Below are 18004 nucleotides of genomic sequence, written 5' to 3' on the forward strand. Positions count from 1 at the left end.
GCTTAGAAATGTGTGTAACATTGTTAACCTACAGTGTGTATAAAACTAGAGGAACTGATGTAATAATGGTTTTAAATTATTATGATTATTTTTTGGCTTTTCTTTTCTGTCTTTATAGTTGCTGTTGCTTTTTGTATTTCTCTTTGTTGCTTTAAGGTCAAAATAAAAATATAATATCCTAAAAATAATAATAATAACTTGAGACATTTGAAATGATACAGGGTGGTGTGACGTCGTTCCTTTCGTGTTACCAGCTGACCGCTTACCTCCATATTGACAGCTTTCCCGCTGTTACTAGTTTGTCCAGTTAGCTCGCCATGTATGTCAGTGGACTTGAGACGCAGTGCAGAGTTGACAATGAGGTTTGAGTCCAGCAAAGAATGGTTCCAGAAAGCAGGTAAAACAAAAACAGAAGCCAAAAAACAAAATAAGTAAATAACTGGGTGAGACTGTGGTGAAATCTAAAAACGTGTTAAAAGTCAGCCGAAAAAAAAAATTCTGGCTTGCTTTTTAAAATTGTCGGTTGGGTTTAGGGAAGTGGGTCAATCAGTGCTTTTGGGTATACTATTGGTTGGAATTAGGGAAGAAGGAGGCTGGGTCAGTTGATCCATTAGTCAGTCAGTCAATCCACTCTGGTGGATTTACGTGAGAACAGTAGGCACAAATGGTACTCACGAAAGAGATTTGAGATCTCAAAAAGTGTACAGAGCGACCTCTGGTAGATTTGTGAAAACAAAAACTGCAAAAAACGTAGCTCCTCGGACGTCTTTGACGTATTTAGAAGTATGTTTTTCAGATTGAGCCTGGCTTAATCTAAACCCCACTACAGTCTCCTCGCACTTAAATTAGTCCTTTGGACGTAATTGTACTGTCATAACTCATTGTAATAATTTGTCGAGTTGGCTCATGCGAAAGCATGGCTTAATTTGTTATTCAGATGCTTCACCACCTGTTTGCGAGCCTGTGATACTTGGTGCGCTGCCATGCAAGAAAGGCATTTGAGAACACAAAGGGACCTTTCGTCTGTCACAGAGAGCTAGTTATTAGCGTCTCAGGATGGGAAACGGTCTGAGACGAGGCCAAAACTAACCAGTTTACCAGGCTGGAAAATACTGTAAACATCAGACACCCGCAGCCAAAAAACCATAGTGGCTATTACTCTATGCGGGCAAGTAATTGATCCAAAATAACACCCGTCCACAGACAAAACAAGCAGAGGGATGATATAAATCAAACTATTTGAGATATTTAAAGAATAAAAAGAAACCGTTTTTTACACTGCCTTTCAAAAGTTTTTGGTCAGTAAGGATTTTTTTGGTTTTAGAAAGAATTTACCAAGGATGCATTAAATTACTATTTCCTTTATTTTTTTAACCAATGAATAAAAAAACTAACAATAAAACTTGAATTTGAAATTGCAAATGCCTAAAATTTGCACAGTATCAAATAACAAGTTTATGAGTAAAAACTGTGCCCAGTGTTTTTAACCACAATCTGTTACACCTACTTGTCACAAAATGAGAAATTATATTATTCTACAATATTTATTATTGTATATATTTATATATATTTTATATTATATAAATTATATATATTTATAATTTTATAAAAGCAGCAACGTTGTGGCTCAGTGGTTAGCACTGTTGCCTCACAGCAGAAAGGACACTGGTTCGAGTCCTGGCTGGGTCAGTTGGCATTTCTGTGTAGAGTTTGCATGTTCTCACCGTGTTCGTGTGGTTCTCCTTGGGGCACTTGAATAAACTAAATTGGCCATAGTATTTGTGTATGAACATGTGTTTGGGTGTTTCCCAGTACGGGGTTGCATCTGAAAGGGCATCCACTGTGTAAAACATATTCTGGATAAGTTGGCAGTTCATTCCGCTGCGGTGACCCCTAATGAATAAAGGGACTAAGCTGAAGGAAAATGAATGAATGCATAACATTTATAAAAGCTATGTTTATCTGAAATGAGACAGTACCTGAGAATTCAAAATAATGTTTAAACAGTCAAAACATTTTATCTGCATTTTATTATTGCATTTTTATTACTATAAGCCATCTAGTGTTGGGTATTGATGAGTCAGTAAAAAAAAATTTTTTTTTTTTTTAACTCACTGACCCCAGAATGGTTGTTTAGTCTTTTGATTTTAGCCCCGATTTGGACTTGCCAACAGGTTTCGAGAAATCGCCACAGTCACAACTCACAGGCAAATCGGTGCTCGTTTACGCGAGTGACAATCACACAGTGTGAACAACCAATGACGCGTTATGCTATGCTAAATATCTGGAGCTATCGACGACTCAAATCATGCTGTGTGAAATGTGTTCTGATTGAAAATAACATTAATATTATCACCTACAGCCAATGAGAGAGAAGCATCCACTAGTATGGGTACCTGCCAGTCATTGGTACCTGCAGGCCAGCACTCATTTTCAATTTATTTAGACCACAAGAATAGAGGAAAAACTAGAGGAAATTTGGCACCGTGTCTGTTTGACATGTAATTTGAGCAGTACCACAACCAAAATCGAAAAAGTTAAAAAAGAGTTGAGGAGAAATGCTAATTCTCTTTAAAAGCCAGGTGAGCAAAATAAGTACATTTTCTAAAGCCTTCTTTTTCCATTATGTAGTAAAAACGAAAGATTTATTCCGTGACCTCGCATTGTTTCCATGTCACTTCTCGCGTTTGTTTGGTTGTGAGCTGTAGTTTGGACAAAGTTGTCGGGGATTCTCCTATTGTAAAATCATGCAGTGTGAAACCAGAGGGGAAACCAGAGCACACAGAGGAAACCTACGCAAACACAAGGAGAACATGCAAACTCCACAATGAAATGCCAACTGACCCAGCCAGGACTCGAACCAGCGACCTTTTTGCTGTAAGGCAGGGGTCACCAATCTCGGAGGTCTGGTGCCCTGCAGGGTTTAGCTCCAACCTGCCTCAACACACCTGCCTGGGTGTTTCAAGTATACCTTGTAAGACCTTGATTAGCTTGTTCAGGTGTGTTTGATAAAGGTTGGAGCTAAAATCTGCAGGACACCGGACCTCCAGGAACAAGTTTGGTGATCCCTGCTGTAAGGCGACAGTGCTACTCACTGAGCCACCGTGCTGCCCTCGTTTGTTCAACTGAAGAAATACAATATCTTTCTATCTGTATTTTAAATCTTTAAAAAAATATGATAACATTGGTACACATTCTAAAGTATGGGAAAATTCAATTAAACAAAGCTTTATTACACATTTGTTGTCTTATTTAAAACTTAAATCTCATTTTCATCTTTGACCGGTAAATAAATGAGCATCCACTGTTTCTCAGAACCCAAAAAAATCTCCTGCCTGCACTAGTCTTGAAGTCTAACACTGCATCTGGCTTTAAGATGAGTCTGTATGTGTGAGGAAGTGGAGCTGATCTCTCTGTCCCATCAAAACAAAACACTCAGACAAAAAAAGCCCTTAAGCATCTCAGGTATGGCACGGCATTCAAGTTTAACCGCAATGCCACCCACTCGCTTCACCAGCGCAAAGACTCGGGATCAGATGAATTCGGAAATGCGCAGTTTTGTGGCTTTGGGAGCTGGCAGTTGTGGAGATAGATGGATTAGCTGACTTTAATAGCTGGCACAGCAGCATTAGGAGAACAGGAACAATACGCCACATTAGAGAGGCAGCCAGCAAACACCAAGCAACTTCTAATTAGCATTCATTAACTGTAGGGGAAAGAGCGATTATGGTCTTTAAGAAGTGCATTAGCTAATGTCGCTTTTTCACATGTCAGCAGAACTGAATTGGGACCATGTTGCTACATCAAAGTGTGTTTACGTTACGCTCACAAGGGGGGAGGGGCAGGTGGTTGCTTTGGTTATCTCAAACAATGCTCGACCAAATTTGTTTGTTTGTGTTTAAGACTCACATGAAACTCGACCCTGGACTTAAACGCTACGCCTGTTTGGCTTATCAAGTGACCCAAATCAAACGCACGGGCTGGGAATGTAAAATGTCGCACATGCAACCTAATTATTTACTCAGATTAGTTCTATTTAGTGTATATTAAATAAATACAGCACATTTGAATAATTATAAATGTTGGGTTAAAAAAAAATCTGAATTTACTTTTTCAATAGTATAATTTTATTTATTACAATTTTTTTATATTGACGTAAATCTACACTGTAAAAATGCAGAGTTGCACACAATACATTCATTAAATCCAAGACAAATCCATTTAGTTAACATAACAAGTTTGAGTAGATTGAACATAAAACAATTGTTTCCCAAAACAATCTCAAGAATTTAAATAAGTAGTTTGTAGTTATTTATTGATATGTAATTCTATATATTATAACAAATGTAAAAAAAAAAAAAAGTTAATTACATTTATTAAGCAAGTAAAAGTGTTATAAAGTTTTTAGTATTTTATTTATACACTAATACATACTAATGATACCATCACCGGCCACTTTATATCCAACTTACCGGGTTAGACCGGGTTAGACTGCATTTTGCCTTCAGAACTGCCTTAATCCTATAGATTTAACGAGGTACTGTAAATATTGCTCAGAGATCTTGGTCCATATTGACTTAGCTTCATGCAGTTGCTGTAGATTTTTCAGCGGCACATCCATGATGTGAATCTCCCATTCCACCACATCCCAAATATGCTCTGTTGGATTGAGATCTGGTAACTGTGGAGGCCCTTTGAGTACATTGAACTCATTGTCATGTTCAAGAAACCAGTCTGAGATGATTCACGCTTCATGACATCTTCAATTGGAACTAATAGGCCCAAAGTGTGCCAAGAAAATATCCTCCCGCACCATTACACCACCACTAGCTCGGTTGTAACGAGTGGTTATTTAAGTTTGGCCATTCTCCTCTGACCTCCTCTGTTGACCTGGCATCAACAAGACATTTGCGCCCACAGAACCACCGCTCACTGAATATTTTCTCTATTTGGACCATTCTCTGTAAACCCTAGAGATGGTTGTGCTTAAATCACCTTTCTTCCCCATTCTGATGTTCGGTTTGAACTGCAGCAGATCATCTTGACCATGTCTACATGCTTAACTGGATTGAGTTGCTGTCATGTGATCGGCTGATTAGAAATTTGCATCAACAAGCAGTTGGACAGGTGTACCTAATAAAGTGGCCGGTGATTGTATACACAGTAATTCTATTAATGTCTGATAAACATTTATTTATTTTTATGAAAATGCAGCTAAAAATAATACATTATTTTTTTATTGTGGTTGAAAAATCATAGTTGTTCCACCAGATACTGATTACTCTTTTTGAGTGAATATGAGTGAATATCTCTGGGAACATGTAGAAAAATTTATCAAACTTATATTGTTTTTATTAAATTTAATTTGTTGTATTCACTTATTGTTTTTGTATTTAATATGTTTTTGAGTATGCACAAAGCAAAATGTGTTTAAATATAGCTTAAACGTGTGGCTGGTGCGTTCATCTCAAACAATGCTCGGCCTTCATTTGTTTGCTTTTGAATATTCGTCTCCAGTTCAAACTGAAACGTTATGCCTTCTTATCCACATAAACTGACCCAAACCAAAAACACATGCAGGGAAAACTGAAAGCAAGAGAGTGTAATATCCCACACGTCACACATGCGGCCTAATTATTTGCTCAAATTAGCCTAGTCTGACTTAAGCATATCAGCACAAATTGTTCGCAGTTTGCCCCACGGCAAGAAAATATTTTTTTTCTCTCTTTCTCCGTCATGTTGACAGTTTCCTCGGAGCCTTGAGGAAATTGCTCTGGGTGTATGTACTGCTGAGTGAGGCCCTATTCCCAGACGGTCAATATTTGTCTGTTTGTTTGCCAGCGAGGCCCATAGATTAAACAGGACAGGTTAGCAAGCCTCATCTAAACAGTGAGACACTGTCATTTGAGAAGTTAATCTTTTCCCCTTATTCGCATTCTCTAATGAGACGCAAGTCAAACATTAGTCAGCCGCTTGTTGTTAGTGCGTTCACCTGCACAATCACTTCTATGTTAGATTATGATTCATGCGGAAAGCTTTCGGTGAATTTGGGGTCACATGACAGCCACTGTTGATTCTACCAAAGCAAGTGTTTGCACAGCTCTTAGGGCATAAAAGTGTGTGTGATTACCGAGCAGACGTGATGATACGGCTGTAGGTGGGGCGGGTGTGATTCAGTTACCTTTGTGAAGGCAGACAAAGAGCTGACCTTGGGCCTGTTGTGTGTGTCCTTTGACAAATTGACCTTCTTCTGCAACCCTGAGAAGACACAGTCCTCATTAATCCCACAGCGTGTTTATAGTCTGCCTTTGTTTGCTTGTGCGTTTTAAATTATGGGTTGCGCTTCCAGTTTGGGGAACTTCCATTCTGAGGAATTGAAACAAATTATTGCAAATAATAAGGTGCTAATAATCCATATAGTCAAAGCTGAGTGAGAGGTATGTTTGGCTTTGGGCTTTATTTTCTTATTATCATATTTCTTTTTAAGACATAACGTGACTTGCATTTTGAAAGGGATTTTTTTGTGTGTTTTATTTTCGAAGTAACATTACACTTGGTAATTTGACCTGTGTATCACAAGTTTATCTGTGTTTTGTTTCTTCAGATTAAATTCTCTTTATATTCTCTATAGTACAGCAGTATTCAATATTCGTCCATAATATTGCTGCAGAAAGACTGCCCACATTGAAATCAAACATATTGCAATATATTACAATTACATACAGCATATGACATATACGTTCATATTTGGATTTCACAGATATATAATATGTCATATTTGCAAGATCTGTTTTGAAATATTGCAAAAATGATCAATTAAATTCTAAATACGTTGATATATGTTATTAGCGCACACTTTATTAGGTCCAACTGCTCATTAACGCAAATTTCTTATCACATGGCAGCAACTCAACACATTTAGGCATGTAGACATGGTCAAGACAATCTGCTGCAGGTCAAACCGAGCATCAGAATGGGAAAGAAAGGTGATTTAAGTGATTTTGAATTTGGCATGGTTGTTGGTGCCAGTCAGGCTGGTCTGAGTATTTCAGAAACTGTTGATCTACTGGGATTTTCACTCACAACCATCTCTAGGGTTTATAGAGAAAGGTCTGAGTAAGAGAAAATATCCAGTGAGCGGTGGTTCTGTGGGCGCAAATGCCTTGATGTCAGAGGTTAGAGGAGAATGGCCAGACTGGTTTAAGCTGATAGAAAGGCAATAGTCACTTAAATAACTGTTCGTTACAGCTGAGGTATGCAGCAGACCATCTCTGAATGCACAACATGTCTAACCTTGAGACGGATGGGCTACAACAGTAGAAGACCACACCAGGTGCCATTCCTGTCAGCTAAGAACAGGAAACTGAGGCTACAATTCACACAGGCTAACCAAAATTGGACAATAGATGATTGGAAAAAGGTTGCCTGGTCTGATGAGTCTTGATTTCTGCTGCGACATTCGGATGGTAGGGTCAGAATTTGGCATCAACAACATGAAAGCTTCGATCCATCCTGCCTTGTATTAACAGTCCAACCTGGCTCTAGTAAGGTGTACCTAATAAAGTGGCCAGTGAGTATATATATATATATATATATATATATATATATATATATATATGTGTGTGTGTGTGTGTGTGTGTGTGTGTGTGTGTGTGTGTGTGTGTGTGTGTGTGTGTGTGTGTGTGTGTGTGTGTGAACATATATGTAATCCCAATGATAAAAAAATATGCAATGTGGCCTTTTTTCAGTAATTCAAACTATATGTTGCATATATGACATCATTTATGTATGTAAAATTCAAATATGAACCTGTATATCAAATATTAGTGACACTTTACAATAAGGTTTTAGGTTAATTTTAGTTCATATATTTACTAACATGAATAAACAATGAACAATACATTCGTTAAAGTCAAGTGTGTATTCGTCTTTGTCAGCGTTAGTTTATGATAATAAAGTCGTTCATTGTTAGTTCATGTTAACTCACAGTGCGTTAGCTATTGTAAACAAGCATAAGTTTGGATTTGAATAACGCATTAGTAAATATTAAACTATGATTCATAAATGCTGTGCAAGTATATTGTTCATAATTAGTTCATGTTAGTAAAAATACACTAACATTTATAAAACCTTATAGTAAAGTGTGATTTAATTTGCATATATTTCCTTGTATCAGACTTCTACATGAGTTGTTTTGAATGTTTGTGGTTATTCATGGTCTGCTGAAAGTAATTTATTAATTGTAATATTCATGAAAGGGGATGATACTTCACTGAACCCAGTTTTTAAAACTCTGATTGTTTACAGTTTAATGCACATTACTCAAATGGTTCAAGCAAAGCATCACAGGGCATTGGAAAAAGGTGAATTTACTGTAAATATGTGTGATGTAGATGGAACATCTTTGACCCATCAGCAGTTTCTTCAGCAATAGCCAGGGGCAAAAGAATGCTGTACTAAATTCCTGTCATCTCTTTATCCCATGCTTTGTTGGCTCTGTTGTGAATGGTCAAGGTTCAGCAGGAGCGCAGAATCGCGCCCCTCACCCACAGTCAGTCAGTCAGAGGCGGTGCTTTCCCTTCCCCCACCTTCCTCCCGCCTGTGTGCTCAGCTAATATTGACTCTCCTGGCTAACACTGCCTCTATTGAGCTCAGCCATTCACAATAATGTTTGACCAGCATTAGAACATCATTGAGATAACAGGGCAGGCGAGGATCGGGCCTCGCTGAGGTTACATGGCTAATGAAAGCCAGGAGGGGAGTAAATGACAGGGGAACTGGGGGAAAAACACCTAAACATGAATGTGACTTTCAAAGCGTGCTAAAGTTTGTGGTGTTGTGGACTGTGGCATTTTAGTGAACAATGATGAAGAAGAGCAAACAGATTTACAGCAAATATCAGACAAAGTACTTTGTAGTACTACTTTGTGTGCATTTTATGTTTCAGTAAGCTGTTGCTCTCCTGGATGTATCTTTAATTTTACAATATCATGCTGTATTTTAGCTGGAAATTAAGCTAAACAGAGTGCTTTGTTTGCACAATTAAAAGTACCAATTGGCTATTTTTTTTTTCATTTTACCAATAGTCTTAGTGATCTAATAATAAGTTTCACTATTTTGTCTCATAACACATAATTCCCATTTTAACAGTTGAGCTAGTTGCCAACATCATCCCTACACTCTCAGAAATAAAGGTATTTGGGCTGTCACTGGGGTGGTACCTTTTCAAAAGGTACAAATTTGTACCTAAAAGTTCAAATTTAATACCTTAAGTGTACATATTAGTACCTAAAAGTACAAAAGTGTTCTTCTTAAATTTTTTAGGTACTAACATATACTTTTGAGGTACCAATGTAGAGCCTTTAAGTACAAATGTGTAGCTTTTGAAAATGTACCACTCCAGTGGCAGCTCACATACCTTTATTTCTGAGAGTGTAATTAATGGGGGGCAAATTCAGTTAGTAACAAATAATACATATTTGGGTGTGATGTTGGACAATGCACTTAATGTATGGACTGACTGTGTAAGGAAAAAGCTTCAACAGAAAATGTGCTCCTTAAAGAAACTATTGTCTTTTAATGTTGACAACACATCGCTGATTATGTTTTATAGTGCTTTTATCGAAAGTATTGCAACATTTTGTGTGATCTTTTAGTATAGAAATGCATCTGAGGACCAGAAGAGGTCATAGGGGAGGGTGGTAACAACAGCCAGTAAGTTGTTGGGAATAAAACTAAAGAGTATTGATATATACACAGAAAGAGTATTAAATAAGGCTACCATGATTGTCAATGATGAGAGGCATCCTTTATCAAAATTTGGCCAGAGGAGAAATGGTCATGACCAACAGAGCCTGGTTTCTCTCAAGGTTTTTTTTTCTTCACTTTCGTCAATTGGTGAAGTTTGTTCCTCGCCACTGTCACCCCTTGCTCGCTTGGTTTGGGTCTTGTGGAGCTGCGCATTGGTGGATTTGTTCTTCAGTGTTTGGACTTTCAGCAGTAAAATTTAAACCATACTGAACTGAAGTTCAACTCTGAAATCTGGACTGGCACAGTTACAATTGACTAAAACTTCTATGTTAAGCTGCTTTATCACAATCTACGTAGTAAAAGTGCTATAGGCATAAAGATGAATTGAATTGAATTCTACACCTTCAACCTGTTACCATCAGGTTGTCGAAATTGGGTTCCCACATGTGTAGGAAAAAGAAATAGGGCAAAAGTATCGTTTATACCTTAAGCAATTATGTTTTTTTTTTTATTATTTCTCCTCTCTTCGTAGTAGTTGATGGCCAGTATACTGGATATTTATTTAGATTAGTGGTTCCATAGTATTTTAGGTTTTTATTTTGGTATTTATTTAGGTATTTATTTTTTTATATTTATTTTGATTTATTTTTATAAATGCTAAATGTGAATTGTCAGATGTCTCTGTGAGTGTATGCTGCAAATGACATTTTTTTACAAGACAAATAAATTTAACTAACTAGCTAACTAACTAACTAACTAACTAACCAACTAACATAGTTAAATTAAATTATACGTTATTTTAAGTTTCTGTTTTTTATATAAAAATTTATATTTTATATAACCTCTTGGCAAATAATTAATAATACAAACTTGGCTTGTATTTGTTTTACATTTTTAGTTTAACATTTCAGTATACATTTTAGAATTCAATGTGCTCTCTGTCTGTTTACATGTTGTTTATTTCAGTTTTTAGCCATTTTTTTCTGATTTATTTCAATGTGCTCTCTCTCTCTCTCTCCCTCTGTAAACGGAAAAAAAATTGTATGAATTATGTGTCGAAGTGCTAAATATGAAGAAAAAAAAGAAAGAAAGTTGAAACGCCATTGGCTGCCCATTTTGAGGTTGGAGAGAATTGTAAGCCTGTGAGCAACCATTGACCCTAAACAATTGGACACATTAATACTACATTAATGTTTTGTCAGCAAAATGTATTCATCAGTAAAAAGTAGTTGTCCTTTTTGTGATCAAAAATAAGTATTTTTTCATTGTTTTGTACATTGTGAAAGGCTTAAAGATTTATTTCTGATGTTTAGTTTTGTTTGCGGATATTAAGTTTATTTCATTTTTAATTTCAAATTTGCAAAAAAAAAAAAAAAAGAGAGAGAAAAAAAAAGTTAATTATTAATTTTGTTGTTGGAAAAGCCAAACATACATAACATTAAAAGAAATAATAGAGGAAGAATTTTGTTGAGATGTGGAGCAAATTTTTAAGAGTTAAATCAAAGTGAGAATCAAAAAATAAAAATTATAAGAATGTCAAGAATATTGAAGAGTTTGAAAATATGTGGATTTATAAAGATAGGTTGTGCTCTGTTAAAGATGGAGGACTAATATTTACAAAGTGGCTTGAGTAAAATGAAACTTTGTAATATTGATATTTTGGTATGAAATAATTTTTAAAAATCAAACAAAAAGAGAGAGAGAAATTAAATTGAAGTTTAATACACCTTTATTTAATACAAAATGTTAAACTGTTTTTTGTTGATTTAAACTAAAACATTTTTCCAAATCACACAATGTTTTCATCAAAAAACATGACGTTATTTTCAACCCAAGACAACATTTTTTTACACTCCACATGCCTTCAAAATCTTTCATTGACAAATAAAAAATTTATCCATGCCTTATTATTGCTTTTATAAGCCCTTTAAAAATCAGTTCAACTTTATAACTAGTCCCACAAAATCTTGTAACTCCTAATGTATAGCACAATTTCTGCTTGTCCTAATATAAAATTTAACAGCTCTTTTCCTTTTTCTTTTTTTTCCATCTTCAAAACCAAATACAAACGAAAAGAGAGAGAAAAAACCCCCAATATCATATTTTAAGTCATATTTTTCTATCAGTATTCTCTTTTTCTTATTCGTTTCGTTTTGTAACCCCTAAGCATGCTAACTACAATAATTTCAGGTTGTAATGCTAAAATAAAGTCTATCACTTCTGTTGCCACATCGAGCATTATAATTTTCCCTGCTGAATTCAGCATAGCATACTAGCTCTCTAATAGCATACTACACTTACTATTTCTGCCATATGGTAATATGCTGTTCTGAATTCAGCCTCCCATTCATTCTTACACAAGTGGTCCATCTCCTCCCCCTGAAAGTGCTGAAATGAGCTGCAGGAGACGCGGTGCTGCCATCTCATGGACACACACTGCTCCGGTCCACTTCATGCCTTGTTTGAATGGCTTCAGGTTATATTTCCACTCAGCCATGTATGCTAAATGAAGCATATATAATGCAAATGAGAGCCCAAGCGAGAGCAGAGCAGCCGTCTGTTGTGTTGCTGGATCAGGCAACAGAAGAAGACCTCAGCGTCTTTTGGTGGGAGAAATCTGACAATCAGGAAATAAAACATTCATTCATTCATTTATTTTCTTTTCAGCTTAGTCCCTTTATTAATCAGGGGTCGCCACAGGGTAATGAACCGCCAACTTATCCAGCTTGTTTTTGCAGCGGATGCACTTTCAGCTGCAACCCATCTCAGGGAGACACCCAAACACGCTCATTCACACAAATACACTACTGAAAATTTAGCCTACCCAATTCACCTGTGCTGCATGTCTTTTGACTTTTGGGGAAAACCGGAGCACCCTAGGGAAACCCACACCAACACGGGGAGAACATGCAAACTCCACACAGAAATGTCAACTTATCCAGCACTGAGGCTCGAGCCAGTGACTTTCTTGCTGTGAGAGCTGCCCACTGAGCCACCACATTGCCTAAATAAAATATATTTGACTTATTATATTTAAAAAGGATTTTTAATATACAAAAATAATGTGTTTATATATTGTATTTAGGATGTTGTTTAATAGTTTTAGGACAACTTTTATAAAACGTTTCGATCCATAGGTTCCGATATATTAAAAGTCTTTTTTGGATATCTAATGTCATTCATTCATTTTCCTTAGCCTTTGTCCCTTATTTATCAGGGGTTGCCACAGCGGAAGGAACCGCCAACTATTCCAGCATATGGTTTACGCAGCAGATGCCCTTCCTGCTGTGACCCAGTACTGGGAAACACCCACACACGCACTCACAGGCCAATTTATTTTATTCAATTCACTTAAAGCCCATGTCTTTGGACTGTGGGGGAAACCAGAGCACCCAGAGGAAACCCACTCTAACACGGGGAGAGAATGCAAACTCCACACAGAAATGCCAACATCAGGGCTAACCACTGAGCCATGGTGCCACCCATATCTAAAATGTAAACAACAAAAAAGAAACCTACTTTAAATATTCTCTAAAAAGCTCCTCTGGACACATTAGGAAAGATCTTGATTACCACTAAAACAAACAAAAATCGGGCGAGGCAGTGGCGCAGTAGGTAGTGCTGTCGACTCACAGCAAAAAGGTCGCTGGGTTGCTGGTTTGAACCTCGGTTCAGTTGGTGTTTCTGTGTGGAGTTTGCATGTTCTCCCTGCCTTCGCGTGGGTTTCCTCCGGGTGCTCCGGTTTCCCCCACAGTCCAAAGACATGTGGTACAGGTGAATTGGGTAGGCTAAATTGTCCATATTGTATGAGTGTGTGTGTGAATGTGTGTGTGGATGTTTCCCAGAGATGGGTTGCGGCTGGAAGGGCATCCGCTGCGTAAAAACTTGCTGGATAAGTTGGCGGTTCATTCCACTGTGGCGACCCCGGATTAATAAAGGGACTAAGCCGACAAGAAAATGAATGAAATGAATGAATGAACAAACAAAAATCACTGCTACGTTGTAACTAATTTGTACAAAACAGACATATTTCTGTTACTTAATACTATTTTAAAAGGCTGTTTTTCTAAAAATTTTAGATAAATGGATACTTCAGATATATTTCTGCATTTTATTGTAAGGATGTAAATGTTTCTTTAACTTGAAATATATTTTGGTAAATGAAAGTTGAAATGTTGGCATGACAGTGGCGCAGTGAGAAGCCCGATTGCCTCACGACAAGAAGGTTGCTGGTTCAAGCCCTGGCTGGGTCAGTTGGCATATCTGTGTGGAGTTTGCATGTTCACCTATAGCGCAGTCCAAAGACATGCGGTATAGATGAATTGGGTAACCTCAATTGGCCATAGGGTATGCGTGTGAATGTAAGAGTGTGTGGGTGTTTCCCAGTGATGGGTTGCAGCTGGAAGAGCATCCACTGTGTAAAACATATGCTGGGTAAGTTAGCAGTTCATTCCGCTGTGGCGACTTCTGATTAATAAAGTGACTAAGCCGAAAAGAAAATATATAAATGAATGACATGTATACTTCAGATATATTTCTGCATTCAATTGTAGGGATGTAAATGTTTCTTTACCTTGAAATATATTTTGATATATGAAGGTCAAATGTATTTTTGATTTCACAACAAATTTTAGGTAGAGTCATTTTATTCTTATTATTTATTAAAATCAGATCATTATTATAGGCCGAATTAATGAGTTTTGTTAACGTCTTATTTAAGACCCACTTATAGTTTTCTGTCTGAAAATACAATGTGAAAAACATGGGAAGAATCTTGGCTTGGTGTCTGTAGGTGATTGTTATTTAACTTGACTTGACAAGGCCGCCTCTGTGATATTTAGAATTAATTATTTTGAATGTCTGTCAGGAACAATGGCAGACAATATGCATTCATTGGACAGGTGTCTTGCATAACAATGTAGATTTTCAACCCAATTTAATCCATTTTTAAGATTTAAGACAGGAATGTGCAATGTAAAAAATGATATGATCAATTATTTTCAGACAGCATTTTACTAGCTCATTGCAACCTATTAAACTAAGTTAATCATGTTATAACTTAAGTTTATAAGTTAAGCAAGCTGTTGTTACATTTAGTCTCTCTACAAATGCACATAACTCAGGAATTGTCAAAAGAACACACATCGACAAGCATCACAAGAACATGTAGGCAATTCAGTACCAGAGGAAAGAATGAACAAATACACAAGACATAATAAACTGAATACAAACAGGGGTGAGACAGAGGTGGAAATGCTTAACACTAACAGACGGCGGGAAAACAGAACAAAGGAATCACATGACGCAAACATAAAGCACATGAGCACAGCACATGTGGAAGTCACATGACACAAACACAAGACACCTGTGACAGCCGTTGTAAGTCAGTTTAAGGCCACCAGGATTTTTTTGCAGTGTGGGTCTCAAACATAGACCTATATGCACATTAATCTATAAAGCAAAATAAAAACAAAAATAAAAGTTATACATAAATTATATATATAGTAACTATATATTGTTCTATTCATAAGTTAATTGTATACATGCATACATGATTATAGATTTAAATATATTTATATATGCATGAGTATATACAATTAATGTACACTGTAAACAGTTTTCTGTGTTTTGTTTGTATTCTTTATTTATGCTTTGTGTTGCATTATAGAACCTTGATCTTTTAACTTTCAAAATTAAAAAGTTTGAAAAAGTGACATTTTTTAATAGCATTTTTAATAGTTTAAAGTGATAGATTTTCTGGGTTGGTGTTGTACATTATGGTACAAAAACCTTGTGATAAGGGGCGACGTGGTGGCTCAGTGTTTAGCACTGTCGTCTCACAGCAAGAAGGTCACTGGTTCGAGTCCTGGCTGAACCATGATGGCATTTCGGTTTCGAATTTACATATTCTCCTCATGTTCACGTGGGTTTCCTCTGTGTGCTCCGGTACCCCCAAGTCCAAAGACAAGCGCTATAGGTGAATTGAATGAATTAAATCAGACATATTTTGGCCAACATGGAATCTGCACGTGCAGAATTACGCAGATTTTCCGCAGTTTTCCACAGATTTTTAGCCCATCATTAATTCTGTTTATTTAAGTAAATGTATGTAAATCTATATTTATTCAGTTTTTAAATAAATTACAGTAATATTATTGACTAATATGAAAATGTTCATCTGATTTATGTGCAATGCAGTTTGTACAGTAATATTTTTTGTCTTTTAGTAGAGATATTATATGAGAGACTTGCTTTTTTTTACCAAATAAAGTGAATCTAAATGGATTTGTATTTTAAACATTGAATAAAAGTTAAAAAGATATAATTTTTTATTTCACATATATGGTTTTAGTTATGATACTCCCAAAATAATTTCGCAGAAATCCACAGATTTTTACCAAAATTCTACGCAGAAAAAGAAAAAAAAGCAGATTCCGTCTGGCCCTAGACATAGTGTATGAGTGTGTGTGAATGCAGGGATGGGCACAAATACATTGAAATGTATTTTAAAATAAAATACAAAATACCTGTTTACACGTATCAAAATAAACTACATAATACAGCAGCCACAAATGTATCAAAATAAAAGGTCCCACTTTATATTAAGTGTCCTTAACTACTATGTACTTACATGAAAAAATAAATACAATGTACTTACTGTGTTTGTAATGTATTTGAGAACACTTGTGGTGCTTTTGAGTTGGGATAGAGGTTGGGTTATGGACAGGTTGGGTGGTGTGGGTAGGTTTAAGGGTGGGTTAAGGTGTAAGGGGTGGTCAACAGTGTATTTACAAATGTAATTACAAAAGTTAATAACAGATGTAATTACATAAATGTATTTAATCAAGCATAAGTACACAGTAAATACATGTATTTACACAATAAGTACATTGTAACAAACTATTAGTTCCTGTGTAAGTACATATAAGTTAAGGCCACTTAATATAAAGTGGGACCAAATAAAATACTACATTTTGTATTTTGAAAAAACTACAAAATACTTTTTACAAGGGAGCCTAACATTTCTTCGCAAACCTTCAATGAAAAGGCCGATCAGTCCCTTCACCATTAAACCGACTTTCTCTTTTATTTTTGCATAAATTTTGTTTAAAGTTCATGTAGAAAGTGAAGATGATCACTGTAAAAACCATGTAATGCACATAATGACTAAATATGGTACTTTATCTGTGCAACAATCAAACTGCAACAATCTCTTAACAGTCTTATACGGTCATATAAAAGGATGATATATAAAGAGGTGATTTTATTTTGTTTTATTGTTGTTCAATAACTGAAATCTTCAATACGTAATGTAAAAACATGATTTCTGAAAACTACTAATATCTCCAGTTTTAGTCAATTCCATAAAACCATGTTTTTTTGCTATATTGTATTCTTCAATGCATATTAAACAAAACATGATCTCTAAAAAATGGAGTTTTCGGTTTTTGCAAATAAAATTCATATACATCCTGCTGCTGCTGTGTAACGGTGATCTGGAGTTTTTGAGCAGTCTGTATAGACTGGTGTATTATTAAATGTTTGTGTCTTATATACTGTATTTTGTGCCATTTGATCTTCAAATCATCTACTGGCATTTGAAATAGCCAATGAAGCATTGTAGGAATCGCCACTGTAGGACTTTTTATATGTTGTTTGTCTTATTTTAATGGCATCACATCAGCAATCCATCCAAAACTACTATTATCTGTACAGTATACTCATTTTTCTAATATTTTTTTCAGTTCTTTTTTAACTGGAAGAGTCCCAGGTTGCCCTCTTTAGCGAACACCATTACACCATATTTAGGTGTTTAATATTTCTAAGCATCCTCTGCATTTACACCTGCTGCGCTGAGACTGAGAATGATTATGTGCTGAAGGGTCCACATCCTATTCTTAAGGACTGATATTTTAATCCATCTCATTTCTTAAGCAAAGATGCTGATGCCAAATTGTTCACTATATTCTGATTATACATTACTGGTCTTAGCATAATGCAGTAAACTATTTTCAGTGACTGTTGACTTTTGTTGTCATTTGTCTGTTATTTCCTTTATGTTTGTTGCATAATTTTCGTCCACATTACAAGCATTGACCATATTCGTAATCAATTTTCTGTTTTGATCTCAAGCCTATTTTACAGCATTTTTAAAATACAAAAATACAAGAAAATCGTTGGTTCGAGCCTTTGCTGGGTCAGTTAGCATTTCTGTGTGGAGTTTGCATGTTCTTCCCGTGTTTGCGTGGGTTTC

The 18004-nt window shown here is 36.0% G+C and overlaps 1 long non-coding RNA gene across 8 annotated transcripts in view; it reads left to right on the plus strand.

The window, feature by feature from the left end:
- The window catches only part of LOC147839717 (uncharacterized), a 126299-nt gene that overhangs the window by 81303 nt on the left and 26992 nt on the right, over window positions 1-18004 (plus strand). The gene's annotated exons all lie outside the window — the stretch shown is intronic.

The sequence above is a fragment of the Danio rerio genome, chromosome 18 (assembly GCF_052040795.2).
Source record: "Danio rerio strain M-AB ecotype USA chromosome 18, GRCz13ab, whole genome shotgun sequence".
NCBI lineage: Eukaryota > Metazoa > Chordata > Actinopteri > Cypriniformes > Danionidae > Danio > Danio rerio.